At 39.7% G+C, this 17,821-nt stretch overlaps 1 protein-coding gene across 2 annotated transcripts in view; it reads left to right on the plus strand.

Annotated features, from left to right (window-relative positions):
- Positions 1–17,821, plus strand: part of MCFD2 (multiple coagulation factor deficiency 2, ER cargo receptor complex subunit) — a 42,984-nt gene that overhangs the window by 4,693 nt on the left and 20,470 nt on the right. Inside the window, exon 2 of one of the 2 annotated variants that reach the window (XM_057740791.1) lies at positions 1,405–1,509. The exons of the other annotated variant lie outside the window; for it this stretch is intronic. The gene's annotated coding sequence lies outside the window, so the exon portion shown is untranslated. The remainder of the gene's footprint in view (positions 1–1,404; positions 1,510–17,821) is intronic. 2 annotated transcript variants of the gene reach the window in all.

The following is a 17,821-nucleotide window of genomic DNA, read 5'->3' on the forward strand; positions in this document are numbered from 1 at the left end:
CAATACGTTATTATAAAACAGGCTTTGTGTTAGATGATTTTGCCCAGCCATAGGCTAATGTAAATTCTGAGCATGGTTAAGGGCGGCAAGGCTAAGCCATGATGGTAGTTAGGTTTATGAAATGCATTTTTGATCTATGATATTTTCAGCTTATGATGGGTTTATTGGGATGTAACCCCATTATAAGTAGAGGAAGATCTATATAACAGTGCTTGGGTTTGACAGTGATATTATTGTGACCATATCAAGCAAAATTGTCAGATTGTCTTTTAATTTTTAGAGAAATGTTTCCTTGTGGGTCTGTGGGTAGAATGGGAAACTGAACACCTTCCTTGCTAATTTTTTTTGTTTTTCTTTTCCCTTTAGTTTCTTAGTTCTAGAGCTCTTTTAAAACAGAGCTCTTGGGCTTCCTAGGTGGCGCAGTGGTTAAGAATCCGCCTGCCAATGCAGAGGTCACGGGTTCGATCCTAGCTCTAGCAAGATCCCACATGCCGTGGAGCAACTAAGCCCATGTGCCAAAAAAATAAATAAATAAATAAATAAAATAGAGCTCTTTCAAGGTTTTAGAGTTCTGGTCATGGGCCTATTTCCCATCCTACTTTTTTTTTTTTTTAAAGAGGACAGTATTTTTATTTTTAATAAATTTACTTATTTACTTTATTTATTTATTGGCTGCATTGGGTCTTCGTTGCGCACAGGCTTTCTCTAGTTGCAGCAAGCAGGGGGCTGCTCTTTTTTGCAGTGTGTGGGCTTCTCATTGCGGCAGCTTCTCTTATTATGGAGCACGGGCTCTAGGTGCGCAGGCTTCAGGCTTCAGTAGTGTGGTGTGCAGGCTCAGTAGTTGTGGCGCATGGACTTAGTTGCTCCACAGCATGTGGGATCTTCCCCAACCAGGGATCAAACCCTTGTTCCCTGCATTGGCAGGCAGATTCTTAACCACTGCGCCACCAGGGAAGTCCTCCCACCCTACTTTTGGCTTGCATATTAAATCCCCTATATTTGCTTTGAGGCCATTCACAAAAAGATAAGAGCGAGAGCCAGGGTCACATCTGCTTCAAGATTTACTACTGAATGCTGTCGCAACATATTAAAGTAACTATTTCTAAAGTCTCCACCAGGCTTCTCTTTTTTGGCTTGAAGAACTGAACCAGAGCACAATCTATTTTCACAGGAAAGACAGAAGATAGCCTCCAAAAGACCTTGACTAACATCTGCAGTGTTTCTAAATCCCTTCAGCTTCCTGTACAATTCAAGGTCTTTTAAGTCCGGTTGGAGGTCTTCCCATTCTGACTTTTTCATTGAACGTTTTGCAACATATGAATTAATTGGTGTATAACTGGCCATTCTGGATGACATGGCCCTCAAACTATTCTAAATTCCTCTGCAATGTTCTATCTTGTCTAGGCCTTGGAGAGTCTTTAACAGTGGCTTTCAGCTGAGAATGGAACCAGAGTTTAAAATTCACTGTAAGAGGTTTTCTCTGTGCTGAAAGAGGTTTACCTTAAAGAGGTAAGTGAGGTTTGGGGTATCTGGCCAGTTAGGAGGGAAGGAGAGGGGGTCAGAGGGAGAGATGGGGCAGCAGGAGACAGAAGAATGTGGGATAGAGGAAGAGGAATAGTGTGTTTGAGTTGTGATTTGTGGGAGATCTAAAAGACAGATGGTTTTAAGTTGTTCATATTTTTCTTTTGCTTTGGCCAGGGAATCTGTTAAGGAGGCAATTTTGGAATCCAATTTATTTTGGATGTTTCCTCATGCTAATAAAAAAACGAAGACCATTGGATGTTTGGAATTATGTTCCCTTTCCCTTCAAAGGCACTTCTCAAGTGAATAACTTTGTTCATATCAAAAGTTCTTGCAGTGGCCACTGTAATTCTGAATTATCCTTGGTGAAATGATGCTATTTAGAAAGATAAGTGCACAGATTTGGGCAATAGCATTAATACAGGTAAGAAGCAGAAGTCAGGTCCAAGGAAGGCATGGACTGAGGTTTATGCTAAAAGTGGAATGTCAGTGGAGAATTGCTTGTGCATCCTGTGGCTTGGGGCCCCCCAGCCTCACAGCTAGACCTTATTCAACTGCAACTCTGATGAATTTACAGTTCTCAGCAGATGAGTTCTCTGCTAATGCAAACTCTCACAGACAAAACTAGTCTGAAGAAAGTTCTCATACAGTGTTGATCAGTGGCCTGATACAAAAATTTTCCCTGGGCCAGCTTAGGGATGGACTTATGGGGACCCACACCTGGCCTCTTCACCATAAACTTGATTCTTATGCATGCACAACAATAAATGGATGGACATAGGCAAATAGTTGCCTGGTTAGTGATAAGAGAAATATCCACCAAGGTGAAAAGACTTTCAAATATGGTCAGGTAATCAAAGGATTCCTGAAAAGGGTTCCTTATTGATAGGAGACAAAATAGACTCAGTATTTGGGGAGCTCAATAAAAAGTAGACTTAAAATAAGAAATTGGAGCTGGGGCCCAGGGCAAGCCTTACATCCCTCACTAGTGAAGTCTGAAAGACCCCTGAGAAGCTGGAGGGCCTCAGAAGGGGACATTGTTTCTAAATTAGGGGTCTTGCACTGCAGTGGTGAAGGGGGTCTCCATTGGATCTCGCTGGGCCTCAATAATTGAATGATGGCTCCCTGAAAATACCCTCAAAACAACTTCGTGATAATGTAAAGCTGAGTTTGTTCTCATCACAGGAAGGGAGAACACTAACTCCTCTGCAGAGCCATAGTAGCATCTAAAATGGGGAGGCAAAGTCAGGATGTTTATAAAGCGTCAGGGTCAATTTGAAGGCAACTCTTCCAGCGAGGGGGCTTGATTAGGGACTGGGCAAGAATCGTGTTGCAATAGTTGAGGATTATTGGACAGGTCAAGGGGAGGGTTTTGAGGCAAGGATTTCAGTCTTGTAGAGAGTTGGTTGGATGCAAACTCTTGAAAAGTTGCAAAGTTCATTTAAATGTTTTTCTGCTTTAAATTTCTGTGAAAAACAAAAGTAACAACTTTTATTATCCTGGGCAAGAGTTTCCTGCAATAGAAAAGTCAAGTGGGTGTCAACAGTAAGTTGTCAGTATGTTTGGTTCTTCCTGTGTACTGACTCAAAGATATGTTATATACGATTATTCCAACATCCCCTTGCCCCCATCACGTCACTCTTATTTATACTGGTTATCACAGTGGCCATGAGTCATTAGGCCGTCCAGAGGGAGGGAGAGCCTGATGAGGAGATGTCCTCCCACCTACTACTCCAGCCTCTTCTTTCACACTATTGTATTTACCATTTGAGTTCCCAACAGGAACCCTAAAAATACTAACTTTGAATATGAATTAAACCTTTAGTTCACAGTCAACAGTCCTTTCATCCACCTAGGTCATCGGGGCATGTGATGTAGAGCAGAATGACAACCGCCTTCCCAGTCTTCTGTAGTCGTGGTCCAGATCTTTATATACAGAAACCAGCTTTTACTTCTTACCATGATTATTGGCTCATAGCATTTCTGGCCCATGATGTAACTCATATCTTAATTATTAGTGCTGTGGGCTGGCTAGCCCAACCAGCCCTCCTCAGATGTTGAAATGAATTCTGCCAGGAGCTGGCTTGTATGGTCAGTCTTTCCCTTTGACGGCTGCCAGAAAAGCTGGGGTGATCACTAGGTAAGGGAAAAGGCTGTACAAAGGCAAGTTTCAACACCATGAATTCTTAGGGCTTGTGCATAATTAGTAATTATTTGTTATGTTTTTAATTTTATTTTATTTGTTCCTTCCAGTTTTAAGATATAATTGACGTATAGCACTGTATAAAGTGTACAGCATAATGATTTGACTTATATACATCAAAGTTTAATGAACATCCATCATCTCACAAAGATACAAAATAAGAGAAAAAGAAAAAAATATTTTTTTTCCTTGTGCTAACTCGTAGGATTTACTCTCTTAACAACTTTCATGTATAGCATAGAGTAGTATTAATTATATTTATTATATTACACATTTCATCCCTGGTACTTATTAATCTTATAACTGGAAACTTGTAATTTTTGACTGGCTTTATCTGATTCCCCTTCCCCCAGTTATATTAATTTTAGAATCCTAGAACAGTAAAAGTTTTCCTAGGCCTGGGAGATAAGACCTCTGGGGTGTCTCCTATCCCTACCCACCCTCTTCATGACTGAGATACTAGCACCTCCCTCCGTGCATGGACCTCCCTCCCATCAGCCCATCTGTTCTGTTTCCTGGGCTCCCAGGTGACTCCTGCTTCTATCTGGTGGCTTCTGTGTCATCTTGCAGGGCTACTGCAGTGGTCCCCTCCCAAGAATGGGGATCCATGCTTCCTCCCAGCCTTGGTCAGTACTGGTTCCCTGCCCAGATACTGCCATTCTGGGGAGAGAAGTCAGTCCCACCAACCAGCACCTAGAGCCTTTTCAGCTCACCTTAGCTAGTCTGATTTTAAGCCCTACCCCTCCTAAGGCCAACCTGAGTGTCTGCCCTTCAGTGATTATAGCACTTTTAGACCTTAAACAATAGCTTTGTTCTATCTGCTTTTCAAATCTTTCCTTTCCCTTTCTTTTCTATCTGTTTAAAAACATTTTTATTGTGAAAAATAACACAATTAAAGGAAAGTGCATAAAACAATTATTATAAAGCAACTTTTTTTTTTAATTGAAGTACAGTTGATTTACAATATTATGTTAGTTTCAGGTATATTACATAGTGATTCAATATTTTTATAATTATACTCTATTTAAAGTTATAATAAAATATTGACTGTATTCCCTATACTAGACTAAAGCAAACTCTTGTTTACCACCAACTAAAGTCAAAAAATAGAGCTTTACCAGCTTCTTAGAAGTTCCCCATATATCCCTTCCCAAACAATCCCATCCCTCCTGAAGGTAATTGCTGGCTTCTATGGTAATTACTCTATTGCTTTCTGATATCCTTTATTAGATTTAAGAAGTTGCATCTCTTCCTAGTTGAAAAAAAATTTTTTTTAATTGTGATTGAAGTTGAATTTTACAAATACTTTTTTTTTGCATTTTTGAGATAGTCATATAATTTTCTCCTTTAAATTTATTAATATGGTGAAATACTTTGATTTGCAAATGCAAACCATCCTTGCATTTCTAGAATAAGATTAAGCTAGTTGCATTAGTTTCCTATTGCTTCTTTAACAAATTACCAAACACATAGTGGCTTAAAACTAGCACATTTGTTATCTTACAATTCTTGAGGTCAGAAGGCCAGAGTGGGTCTTATGGGCTAACTCAAGGTGTTGGCAGAGCTGCACTTCTGGAAGCTCTGGGGGAGAATATGTTTCCTTGCCTTTAGCAGCTTCTAGAGGCCAGCTGCATTCCATGGCTGGTGGCCCCTTCCTCCATCTTCAAACATCATCACTGCAGTCTCTGCTTCCATGGTCACATCTTCTCTCAGACTCTAATCCTCCTGCCTTCCTCTTATAAGGACTCCTGTGATTACATTGGGTCCACAGGGATACTACAAGATAATCTCCCCAGCTCATGGCCCTTAATTTAATCACATCTGCAAAGTCGCCTTTGCCACGTAAGATAATATTCACAGGTTTTAAGGATTAGGATGTGAACATCTTTGGGGCCATTCTGTCTCTAACATTGGTTGTAATGTATTTTCCTTTTTATATAGTTTGATTTTCTAATATGATATTTTGTTTAAAATTTTTGTATCCATATTCCTTAGTAAGATTTGGCTAATTTTTCTCTTCTGGAACAATCTTCATTGGCTTTGGTGTCAAAGTTATATTAGCCTTATAAATGAATTGGAGGGTATGCCATTTTCTTGTATTCCCCAAAGAGTTTGTATATGTTAAGCGTTATTTTCCCCTTAGCTATTTATGGGGAGGTTTTTAAATACTGATTCAATTTATTTAAAAATTCTAGGACTTCAAATTTCTATTTCTTCTTTGATCAATATTTAGTAAGTTATATTTTTCTAGGAAATATATTCATTTCATCTAGTTTTTCACATTTTAGACATGAAGTTATTCATAAAAATCCTCTTATTATCTTTTTCATGTTTATAGAATTTATAGTGACATCTGCTTTTCATTCCTGGCATTGATTATTATTTGTGTGTTTTCTTTTTTTCTTTTTCTTGATAATTTGCAAGGATTTATAAATTTTATTGGTCTTTTCAAAGAAACAAATTTTGGTTTTGCCATTCCTCTCTATGGGATGTTATTTTCCATTTCACTGATTTTTGCTGTTATCCTTATTATTTCATTTATTTTGCTGTATTTGGGTTTCTTTTGTACCACTATAACAGTCAGGATAGGCTAGGTTCGGCTGCAGTAACAAACAATCCCCTCCCCACCCCGCCCCAACTCTCAGGGCTTTCAACAACATAGATTTTTTTCTCACTCATAATACCTGCTGCATCCAGGTTGGCTAGGTTCTTTTCCAGATTGTCTTCACTCTGTGGCTCAAGCTGGCAGAACAGCCACTTTCATTGACAATCATTATGGCAGAGGGAAAAATGACAGGATGGTGAACCATATGTAAAAATTCTGCCTAGATGTGACATATCACACTTCTGTACACATTCCATTGACTGGAGCAGGGAATACAGCTAAACTTGATGCCAGTGTCCAGAGATAGGCAGTGAATCTTTGTGAATAATAATAAAGTATCCAATGTCTTATTTTCTAATTTTTTGAAGTAGAATCTAACCCATTAATCTTTAACATTTCTTATTTTCTAATATATGCACTTAAGGCTATAAATTTCTCTTTATCAGCTGTATCCCACAAATACTGATACACAGAAATTTTGTTAACATTCAGTTCAGAATATTTTCTAATTTCCTTTGTGATACCTTACTTGACCTATGTGTTATTTAGATGTATTTCTTAATTTTCAAGTAAATGTGGAGTTAAAAAATTTTTTTCTAGTGTAATTGCATTATATCAGAGAATATTATTTGTATGCTTTCAAATCTTAGACTTTTTTTAGACCTCACTTTCAACCACATGATCTTGCAAAGAGAGCCTTGAGCCTCAGATGAGACCCTAGCCCTGGCCAACATTTTGATTTCAGCCTTGTGATACTCTAAGCAGAGAACATAGTTGATCCCTGCCTGGACTTCTCCCTGAACTGTGAGTTAATAAGTGTGTGTTGTTTTATGCTGCTAAGTTTGTAGTAATTTGTTATGCAGAAATAGAAAATTAATAGAGTGTTTCTGCTAGTGGATAAATCACTCAGTTTTTGTTTGTCTAAAAATGTCTTCTCAGACTTCCCTGGTGGTCCAGTGGTTCAGACTCCACACTTCCATTGAAGGGGGCATGAGTTCAGTCCCTGGTCAGGAAACTAAGATCCCACGTGCTGCATGGTACCGCCAAAAAGAAAAAAGTCTTCTCATCTTTATTCTTTTTTTTTTTAACTTTTTCATGTTTATTCTTGAAGGATAGTTTAGCTGGATTTAGAATTTTGGACTAGCAATTTTCTTTTGGCACTTAGAAGATATTACACTGTTCTGTGGCTTCCACTGTTGCTATTGAAAAATTAGCTGTCTGTTGATCCTTTGAAAATAATATTTTTTTCTCTTCTGTTTATCTTTAATTTTTTTTGTTTTGCTTTTTGCAGATTTACTTTAATGTTCCAAGAATAGAGTTAATTAAATTTTCTTTGAATTTGTTGCTTTTCTTGATTCTGAGCTTGAAATCTTTCATCATTCTGGAGAATTCTAAGTTATTATCTTCAAACATTGTCTCTGCTCATTCTTGGCTCCAAGGAGACTCCAAGTAGTTATAAGTAAGACCTTCTCACTATATTCTGTGTCTCTTACCCTTGCTTTTGTATTTTCTGTCTTGTTGTCTCTCTTTACTTCACTCTAGATAGTTTCCTCTACCATGTTTTCTGATTCATTGATTCTTTCTTCTCATGTGTCTAAACTGTTGTTGAACCCATCCCTTTGTTCTCAAATTTTTATTTGATTCTCTTTTCAATCTGCTATTTTATCACTATTCTATCATGTCACAGACGAAAATCATCCTTGACTCCCCCCCCCCCCATAATCACCTCAGGCTTATTTACATACCCCCGGCACCGTGTGCTGCCATGGCAAACAGGGCTCTAACAGGCATTTACCATGTTCTCTTACATTCTCTCTCCAGCTAGAATAGGTGTCTTGAGGATAGAGAATATCATTCACTCTGTGTCTCCAGCATTTATCACAATACATGGTGATAGCAGTCACTCAACAAATGTTGTGGAACTCAATTAAACTTTAACTAAAGAAACCTCCTTGACCATCAAACACTGCCCCACTTTGAGGAGATGGAAAAACTTCAGTTAAGTCTCCACTACTCACAACAGTTCTTTGTGTGAGGGAGGGACAACTCACAACTCTTCTATGGAGGGAATGCTAAGAGATGCTATTTCTGCCTCCAGGCTGATGAGAGGAAAGAGTGGAAAGCAAAACAGACACAGAAGTTAGAGGCTAGGGGCACCTGAGGTGAGTAAATCTCTGGGAATGAAGAGAAATTATTGGACAAGCTCAAACTTTTCCAAGCTGTGGAATTACCCAAACCTCCAAAGAATGAGGGACTCTTGCAGACATCTAAGTGGTACTGTTTCAGGCCACTTAGGAACTCAAGGCAGAGTGGTTTCTAAGAAAGGAATCTTATACAACCAGTATGCTGAACACACAGGACTTGTGGGTTGTATTCATCAAAGCCACTTTATTTTTGTCCTCCACTGACTTTTTAAAAATTTGAGGTATAGTTGATGTACAATATTATATGTTTCAGGTATACAACATAGTGATTCACAATTTTTAAAGGTAATACCCCACTTATAGTTATTATAGAATATTGGCTATGTTCCCTGTGTTGTGCTATATGTCCTTGTAGTTTATTTATTTTATACATAGTAGTTTGTACCTTTTAATCCCCTAACCTATCTTGCCCCTCCCTCCTTCCCTCTCCCCATTGGTAGCAACTAGTTTATTCTCTATATCTGCGAGTCTGCTTCTTCTTTGTTATATTCACAAGTTTGTTTTTTTTTAATTTCACATATAAGTGATATCATATAGTATTTGTCTTTCTTTGTCTGACTCACTTCACTTAGTATAATACCCTCCAAGTCTATCCCTTCCATGGCCTTTTATTCACTTCCAGTCGGGGTTAGGATGATCTTTTCCTGACCATGTGTAAAAATCCTGTCAAGCTCACAAATTTTTCTACTCATACTTAGGTAAAAGTACAGGGGTCACTTTAAGTCACAAATGCAGACTCAATTAATCAATGTTTAAATCTTCATTCAAAGACAATATTTCTCTCCCACTTCCCCAAAGCTAGGGCCAATGGCAGGTGGGCAGCCTTGGTGGGGGCTGTGTTCAGTTTCTTCTCTTTCTTACTCTCTTCCTCCTCATTTTGCAGCTGCTTCTGACCGTTAAGGTTGTGGTTGGAAAAGGAGCAGAGGAAAGGGGGATAGGAAAGTTTCTGGTAGAATGGCTTTATAGAAGCCCAGTAGAATGGACCTTCTACACCTGAGGACCCATAGGTTCCTGGCAGATGTTCAAAGCCAGCTCCTAGGGGCTTTCATGGGGGACTCTAGGGAGATTCCCCTGCTGGATTCCTCAGACCTAGCTTCCTCTCCTCCTGTTCCTCTGCTTCCCACAGCCTCCGCTGCAGCAGTTACCTCCCGGCTTCTAATGGCTGGGTTTCTTTTGTACTCACTGGCCACCCTCTTGGTCAGGCTTCACCCTGGGTGGACATTGCCTCTACCCCCTCCTCCTCTGGTCCCCAGAATTCTTGTCTCCTTTGACCTGCACTCTGAGGGTAGAGCAGTTCATGCCCAGATCCTCTTCTCTCTGCCAAGGCTGCTCAGCTTTCCAGAGTCAGCCAGCAGCAGCAGGGGCCACATCAGACTCCCGCAGTGGTCAGTCTCCTTGAGGCCTCTCTCACTAGACTGGAGTGGAGGGAGCAGGTAGCTCCTTAAGTTTTCCCGAAGAAATCCTCCCCTCAAAATCTGCCCGCCTGCAACCTTCCCTTCTTCTGACTCTCTTATATCCTCTTTCTGGCTGAGGGATTCCCTAGATGAAAGGACAAAGAGACAGGTAACCAGATTTTGAAAATTTCCTCTGAAGATCTTCATCTTAGTGGTCCACTCATACCTTTGCTGGTCAATAACTATCATATCTTGGCATTTCAGTCAAATTTTCCAACTTAACATACTTTGCTGTACTTATTTGCTTTTTATTAGACTGAAAACATCATTATTCTTTTTTCTGATTGTAAAATTAATGCATGCGGACTTCCCTGGTAGTGCAGTGGTTGAGAATCTGCCTGCCAGTGCAGGGGACACAGGTTCGATCCCTGGTCTGGGAAGATCCCACATGCCTCGGAGCAACTAAGCCTGCACGCTACAACAGCTGAGCCTGCGCTTTAGAGCCCACGAGCCACAACCACTGAGCCCACATGCTGCAACTACTGAAGCCCACATGTCTGGAGCCCGTGCTCCACAACAAGAGAAGCCACTGCACTGAGAAGCCTGTGCACCACAACCAAGAGTAGCCCCTGCTTGTCACAACTAGAGAAAGCCCATGCACAGCAACCAAGACCCAACACAGCCAAAAATAAATAAATAAATAAAATTATAAATAAAATTTAAAAAAATTAATGCATGCTTCTTATAAACTTGAACTGATACATAAATGTAAAAGAATGTAGTGGCCCAGGACAATCCCACCTCCCAGAGGTAACTCAAAGGTAGGACTTTGCTATGTACCTTTCCAGGCTTTTTTTCTTTGACACACTTGTACTTTTTGTTAATAACTAAAATGGGATTGTAACATACGTGAACTCCAAGGAGACTTTTCCCACCACCATAAGGATATGTAAGCCCTCCCATCACCTCTATACCTGAAAGTATCTTGGGGTGGAACAGAAGAAGAGAGAAAAGATGAGAGACTGAGCAATTACCTGGATAGACTGAGGATCTAAATGGACAGCTTACATGATTTAATTAAACTGTGATTTAGTGGAGTGGACTAAATTTAGTTTTCTCTCACTTCCCATCAAGATAGTTGCTTTAGAGGAAATAAGGTCAGTTTTAGAAAACCAAAGGGCTGTATCTGTGTTTCACACTAGGGAGTATCATGTAAATTTTCAAACCCCAACTACAAATGAAATTGCTGAGTTGGGTGGTATGCACCTTTTTCAGGCTTTTGGTAAGCATTTTCATCGTGTTTGAGAGTATACCCTCTCATACATTCTCCCTATACCCTCCTAACACTGGATATTTACACTTTTGCCAGTCTGAGAAGCCAAAATTAAGAGTTAAGACTTTCTTAGATTGGTAATAAGGTTGAGCGAATTTTGCATTAGAATATGACACTTGCTAGTTATTAAGGCAATATGCTCTCTTTGCCCAAGTGTCCATTTTGATCTCTCAGTAAAATCTTAGTAAGTTTTGCCCCAGGTTCAGTTTTTAAAGAACCCAGGTTAAAACAAGTGGGCTCCAGAGTGGACTGCGAGAGGCCTGTTCCTTCCCCAGGCCCCAGGGTACAGGTGGGCCCTGACGGGAGTAAAGGCTGAAGGAGATACTTCCCCAAGGGACTCTGAGGGGCCACCATCAGGGCTGCTTCAGGTCTGATCAGTCACCCTCCTCCCTTCTAGGAGAATCTGTCCCACTCATTCATAGCCCCCAACTATGCCTAAACAGGTCATTCCATGCCAAGGAGCCTTGTGAGTTTAGATACCAGTGACCACAAGACAGAAGTGGGAGCTCCTGCTCCAAGGGCAGCCAGACCATTCATGGACCAATTAGCTGTTACGGATGGCTCAGCACAAAAAATGACCTCAACCAGATTCTTCTTCCCAGGAATTTCAGCTAAGAAACTCACGAAGAATTTGCTTGTAAACTGTGGAACTAAAGTTGTAAAGATAAGAAGGTAATGAATTGAGGCCTGGGCAAGCCCAAACCTGGCTGAGTCAGCAGGGAGAGGAAGATATGCAGAGTAGAAGAGCTGTTCCCTCTGACACAGGGACCTCTCCCAGAAGGCACTGCTGGCCTCCTCCTGCAGCTGGGGCTCCAGCCTTGTTGCTGCAGCCACCCTGCCTGACTCTGAGGGCCCGGGGCTGCCCAGCTCTCTGCTGTCCTGTCCACCGAAAGACTGCAGTGCCTTCAGCTCTGCTCCAGGCCCGCACTTTCTTGTGTGTCCCCAGTATTTACATAGATGTGGTCTCTGTCCATCACAGGTTGCAGGTATAGATAATAGATACCTATGACAGGCTCTGGATTGGCCTCGCCAGGCCACTCAGAACACCAGAGGAAAGGTTTTGGTCACAAAGGATAGAGGGTACGTGAGCATTTCTGGAAGCATTTTGAGCAAATATGGAGCAAATTTATAAGGACCTTCCAAGAAAAATAAGACGAAGTACACAATAACATTTTACAGTGAACGCTCTCCTTAAACTTGGATGGGAGAAAGTTGTTTATTAAAATCCCCTTGGCAATTCTGATAATAAACCTAAAGGATGGCATCTAAAACGGACCTGCTTTAACCTCCTCTTCCCTCACTCTCCCTCCAAACAGTAAAGGATGAGCCATCAATCAGTACAGAGAGGTTCAGGTAAACACTCTGCATGGTTCTTTGGATGTAAGGCAGCCCCTAAAATCTAACATTCTTCCAGAAGGATCAAAAGATTTAAACCTTTACTCTTTTCTGAAAAAGAATGCTCTGTCGAAAGAATGCTCTTGAATTTTAACATGTTCCTTTTATCCATGTCAAGAGTGGTCTGAATGTACTGCTGACCGTGAGAACACTTATCCTAATTACTTATGAAGAATAATGAACCAATTGATGACTAAGCAGAGGGTTTGAGCTAATGCTGGGAGTAAACACTTTGGCTGGGAAAACTCCAGAACAAGTAACTACCTCTATCCATGCAGCAGCTTCGATGCTGGAAAGTAACATATCAGTTGAAGTTTTGTAAAATTAAATATTTTTAGAAAAGCAGAAATGATCATCATAGAAAATGCCCTCTATATGAAGAGACTTTTATAAAGAGAATAATCAGGCTGTAACCTATAGTTTATCGGGTTTGTTTAGCTAATGGATTGTAAGAATCCTAGTTTCCTGACTCAATACCCAGGTGCTCCAGCTCAACTCTCACCTGCTCTGTGAAGCCTTCCCCTTCCATCCGGGTTTTAGAATTCACTTTCATTCATCTCTGAACTCGATTTTAATATTGTCTGTGTCCTACAGTTCAGCTCTTTTGGCTTTAAATATTCAATTCCCACAATGTCTTTTTTTTTTAATGAGGTACAATACTCAATTTAATACATTTTAAAATGCTTCTCTTGCCTTGTCTTTTTTCCTCTATTTCTGTCATTGCATTCTTCAGTATATTCATAATTATCAGAATTTCAGGTATAGCTCAACAGGTGTCATGATGAAAAATAAAATTTTAAAAGCTTACCATTCTTTTAAAATTGATTATCAAAAGGGACAAACTTCCAGTTATAAGATAAATAAGTACTAGGGATGTAATGTACAACATGATGTACAACTGCTATAGGTTATATGTGACAAGTTGTTAAGAGTTCTCATCACAAGAAAAAACTTTTTTTTTTATTTCTTTAATTTTGTATCTATATGAGATGACGGATGTTCTCTAAAGTTATTGTGATAATCATTTATGGTATATGTAAGTCAAATCATTATGCCATACACCTTAAAGTTATACAGTGCTCTATGTCAACTACATCTCAATAAAACTGGAAGGAAAAAAATAGTAAGTAGATAGGAAAATTTTTTGATTAACTGATTCTCTAATCCATCCCTTCATTTATTGTTATTAAAACTGTGTGAGATGTCGGGTGGAGAAGAGAAAATAATTATTAATGTTGCTTAGAGAAGATTAAACCATAATGGTGGGAATCTGGGGAGAAGGCAGGAGAAAAGTCAGCATAGGAACTGGTTTGTGAATTGCCTTTTTCCACCAAGTAAGTCAGTTGATATACTCAAGTTAATTTATTCTGAGCAGGCATGTGTCAACATCTTACTAAAAAACAAGTGCAGTGTACTGTACTTTAAAAAAGTACTGAAAGCTGATTGGAAGCAGCCCAGATCCCTAAGGCCAGTTCATAGAATGATCCGTTGGTTCAATGTCCACGCTACTCCCAATTTGCCAAATGTGTGATTTACCAAAAACTTAAAACTACTCTTCAAAATATCCAATGAATATTAAGATATTTTTTATGAATATCACAGGGAATATTTGTTATTCAGGATAGTCTTCAACATATTGTCACATATTCTAATTTAAAACATTTGTATTCAGTATATTCTAGAGTATAAATTTCTTTATGAATATGAATATATTCCACAAATGAATTCACTTCTGCTTCTTTCAAAACACCTTAAAATGCTGGTAAAATAAATTAAGCTTTCTGTTAATTGGAAAGCTAAGCTCACAAGAAAGTACGGAACATTCTCAGTGGTCACAAAATTAAGAGAGAGTTAAATTGGGGGGTGGGGGAGAGCGGGATTGTCGGATGAGCTGAGGTGGAGGCTTCCCTGGGGTTAACTGGTCCAGGACTTTGAGTTTTCATGGACATATAGCAACAGAAGAAGAGACCTTGGGTTAACAAGAATGAAGAGATAGACTTGATGCTTTCACATAAAGTTAGAACTCTGAAAGAGCTACACTTTTGGTGAAAGTACGTACCAGAAACAAAACTGCAGAAATGCACAAGGAAACAGAGAATCTCCTGGTGGAGACTCTTGATTTGGTTAAAAAAATGTCCCCTGAGAATTTAAAAGTATAGTCTGTCCTTAGGCAGGTCTGGAGTTTGATCACACACTACCTATAAAAACCAGGGGCCCGGACTTCCTAGGTGGCGCAGTGGTTAAGAATCCGCCTGCCAATGCAGGGGACAAGGGTTCGATCCCTGCTCTGGGAAGATTCCACACGCCACGGAGCAACTAAGCCCGTGTGCCCCACCTCTGAGCCTGTGCTCTAGAGCCCGTGAGTCACAACTATTGAGCCCATGTGCCTCAACTATTGAAGCCCATGCACCTAGGGCCCGTGCTCCACAACAAGAGAAGCCCCCGCTCACAGCAACTAGAGAAAGCCCATGTGCAGCAACGAAGACCCAATGCAGCCAATAAATTTATTAAAAAAACAAAAAAACCCCAGGGGCCCACAAGTTGAAAAATTAACTTAAAAGTGGATAGCAAGCAGACAGAAGCAAATATAAAATCTCTTTGAAAGGAATACACTCTTCACCTAGACCACACAGGATTCCCATAGACAAAACCCCACTAAGGATGAGCTCATCATCTAAAATTACAAAATGCAGGAGGAAATAATCACCATGAGTGACAGCTGAGAAATTCCGAGGAGAGAAGTGGTACAGACCTCACCTAACATGGTAGCCTTAGCCTGGCACGAATATCCCACAGTTAAAATCTCCAAGTCGTCAGAAGACTCTGTCAGTGGCTGAAATTATTGCTTTGCTTACCCTAAGCAACCTGTTCAACAGCACACTTCACAGACTAGACTCTGATAGATGACAGCTAATCCGTTAGCCACCTCCCACCCAAATATCACACGGAAAGAATCCAAAAACTTACTGTGCCTAGAGCGTCTTTAGTTTTTTCTTCTCTCTTATAAAGCCCTTTTTGTTGACAACAGCCTAATGACTCTTCTCCTTAAAATAAGTATATCATTTGCATGCAGATAACTAAATGTCTCTGAGGTGTGCTTTGACAGAGTCAAAGGAATAACAATAAATAACTCAGCATCAGGACCAGCCCACAATAACTTCAGGTAGTATTGAATGGAATTACCAGGCTATTACCAAACCAGGGTCATCTGCCTCACTCTGCAGCAAGCTGAACACTGAGACGTGGAAGTTTGCGATAGAGAAAGAGTTTATTCACAAGGCCGCCAAGCGAGGAGATGGGAGAGCAAGTCTCAGATCTGCCTCCCTAAAGGTGAGGGGCTTGGGATATTTATGGGAGAAAGAAGTAGGGTGGTCTGAGGCATGAGGAAAGGGGGTTGAAGATAAGAAAAAGGTGAAGTAATAAGTGTTCTGCTCAGGTGTATCCAAGTTACATGCTTCTTCATGAGACACATGTTAAGAAATTGATGGCATTAGCATGATCTGAGGGTGGAGTTTTTGTCCCTCTGACATCAATGGATCATCCATCTGACAGTTGCACAGGCCCAGTTAAATGGTCAGTGGTCTTGACCAGTTTGAACCGGGCAAGACAAGCTCCACTTCCTGAAAAACAACTTAAGAAACCATTACTATAGCAACCTATATGTCAGAAGTTTTATCAATAGGGAGTGCTTAAAGGAATCTTATGATATATTGCCCAAGCTATGGTGAAGCTTCGAGGGTATGCAATTTGCAAGGACAATTAAAGCAAGCTTGATTAGTGAAGGTGGATTACAAGTTATTATTTATTTAGCAAGTTATAGTTCAAGGATTCTAATTGATGACTGCCCTCAGTTTCAAGACTATTAAAAAGTATGCTTAAAATAAATGTTGAAGGTTAACATCCTTGCTTTGTTCCTGATTTTAGGGGGAAAGTATTCAGTCTTCCACTACAAGAACATTAACTTTGGGTTTTTAATAGATGCCCTTTATCAGGTTGAGAGACTACTTTTCTATTCCTAGTTTGCAGAACATTTTTATTATGAATGGGTACTGACTTTTGTCAAACGCCTTTTTTCACCATCTTTTTGGATGATTGTATAGCTTTTCTTATGATAATATATTTATTTCCTTATTTAGGTACTGAAGGAAAAGAGCTATGAACCTGAAGTTTTATACACAGTAAGCCAAATTTTCATTTCAATGAGAGAGAGTAATAAGAACGCTCTTAGGCATACAAGGCCTCAGAAGTTTAACACACAAAAATCCACAATGAAAATACCTTTAAAAGAAGTGTTTACATAAGAGAAACAAATACAGGAGAACCTTCAAGAAATATGGGATGTCAGGGTGATGAAATATTTTGATAAATTCATTGCTTTTAAAAAAATTAAAAATCTGACTAAAGAAGAAATTGTTTATCCAAAATAGCTAATGTCAAAAATTCCAAACAAGAACAACATGATGGGGGAGGAGAGGGAGACAAAAGGGATATTAAAAAATGCTAATGCATTTGACTTGTTAGGAGAAAGGTATATATATTTAGAAGTTTAAGAAATCAGCAGTCATGGGAATTTTCATCAGGAGTTATGTGTTCTTTGGTAATAGTCAGAGATGGAAGAAGTGAGGTCATTCAATGCAGATAGGTATCATTCCCACCACCCCAGTTTATAGTATATCTGAAAAAGAACATCGCGACAGAAGCCAGAATTCCAAACTTTTAGCACCATGTTTTGCCCTTATCAGAAATATGAATAAGAGATGAAGAAATACAAATCCCTACCCCACTGCCTTAATTAAGCAGATTTTACAGACATCAGTATATTGAATTGCCCCCTTTGTGGTTATCTTGAGGTGCTTATGCCCTGGGACAATGCATCTTAGTAGGTCTCAGGGTGGGATTTCATTGTTTAAAGAGGGGAGGGAACATAATTTGAAAGGGACAAATGGCGTGATGTTCTAAGGCAGGTCCATGTCAGGAGGTCAATTTTAGTGGAGTGCGTAGGAAAATGGACAAGCTGGACAGTAATCTCTAAGACTACTCATGCCTGGGCACCCTTGGAATATCTCCATATACCCTCTAGTACTCATGCTCTGTATGAATAGTGATGTGTCATTTTGAATGGATGGGGAATTTTTTCAAAATTGATTAAAAAAATCACCAACCCAG

Source organism: Hippopotamus amphibius, chromosome 7, assembly GCF_030028045.1.
Source record: "Hippopotamus amphibius kiboko isolate mHipAmp2 chromosome 7, mHipAmp2.hap2, whole genome shotgun sequence".
Lineage (NCBI taxonomy): Eukaryota > Metazoa > Chordata > Mammalia > Artiodactyla > Hippopotamidae > Hippopotamus > Hippopotamus amphibius.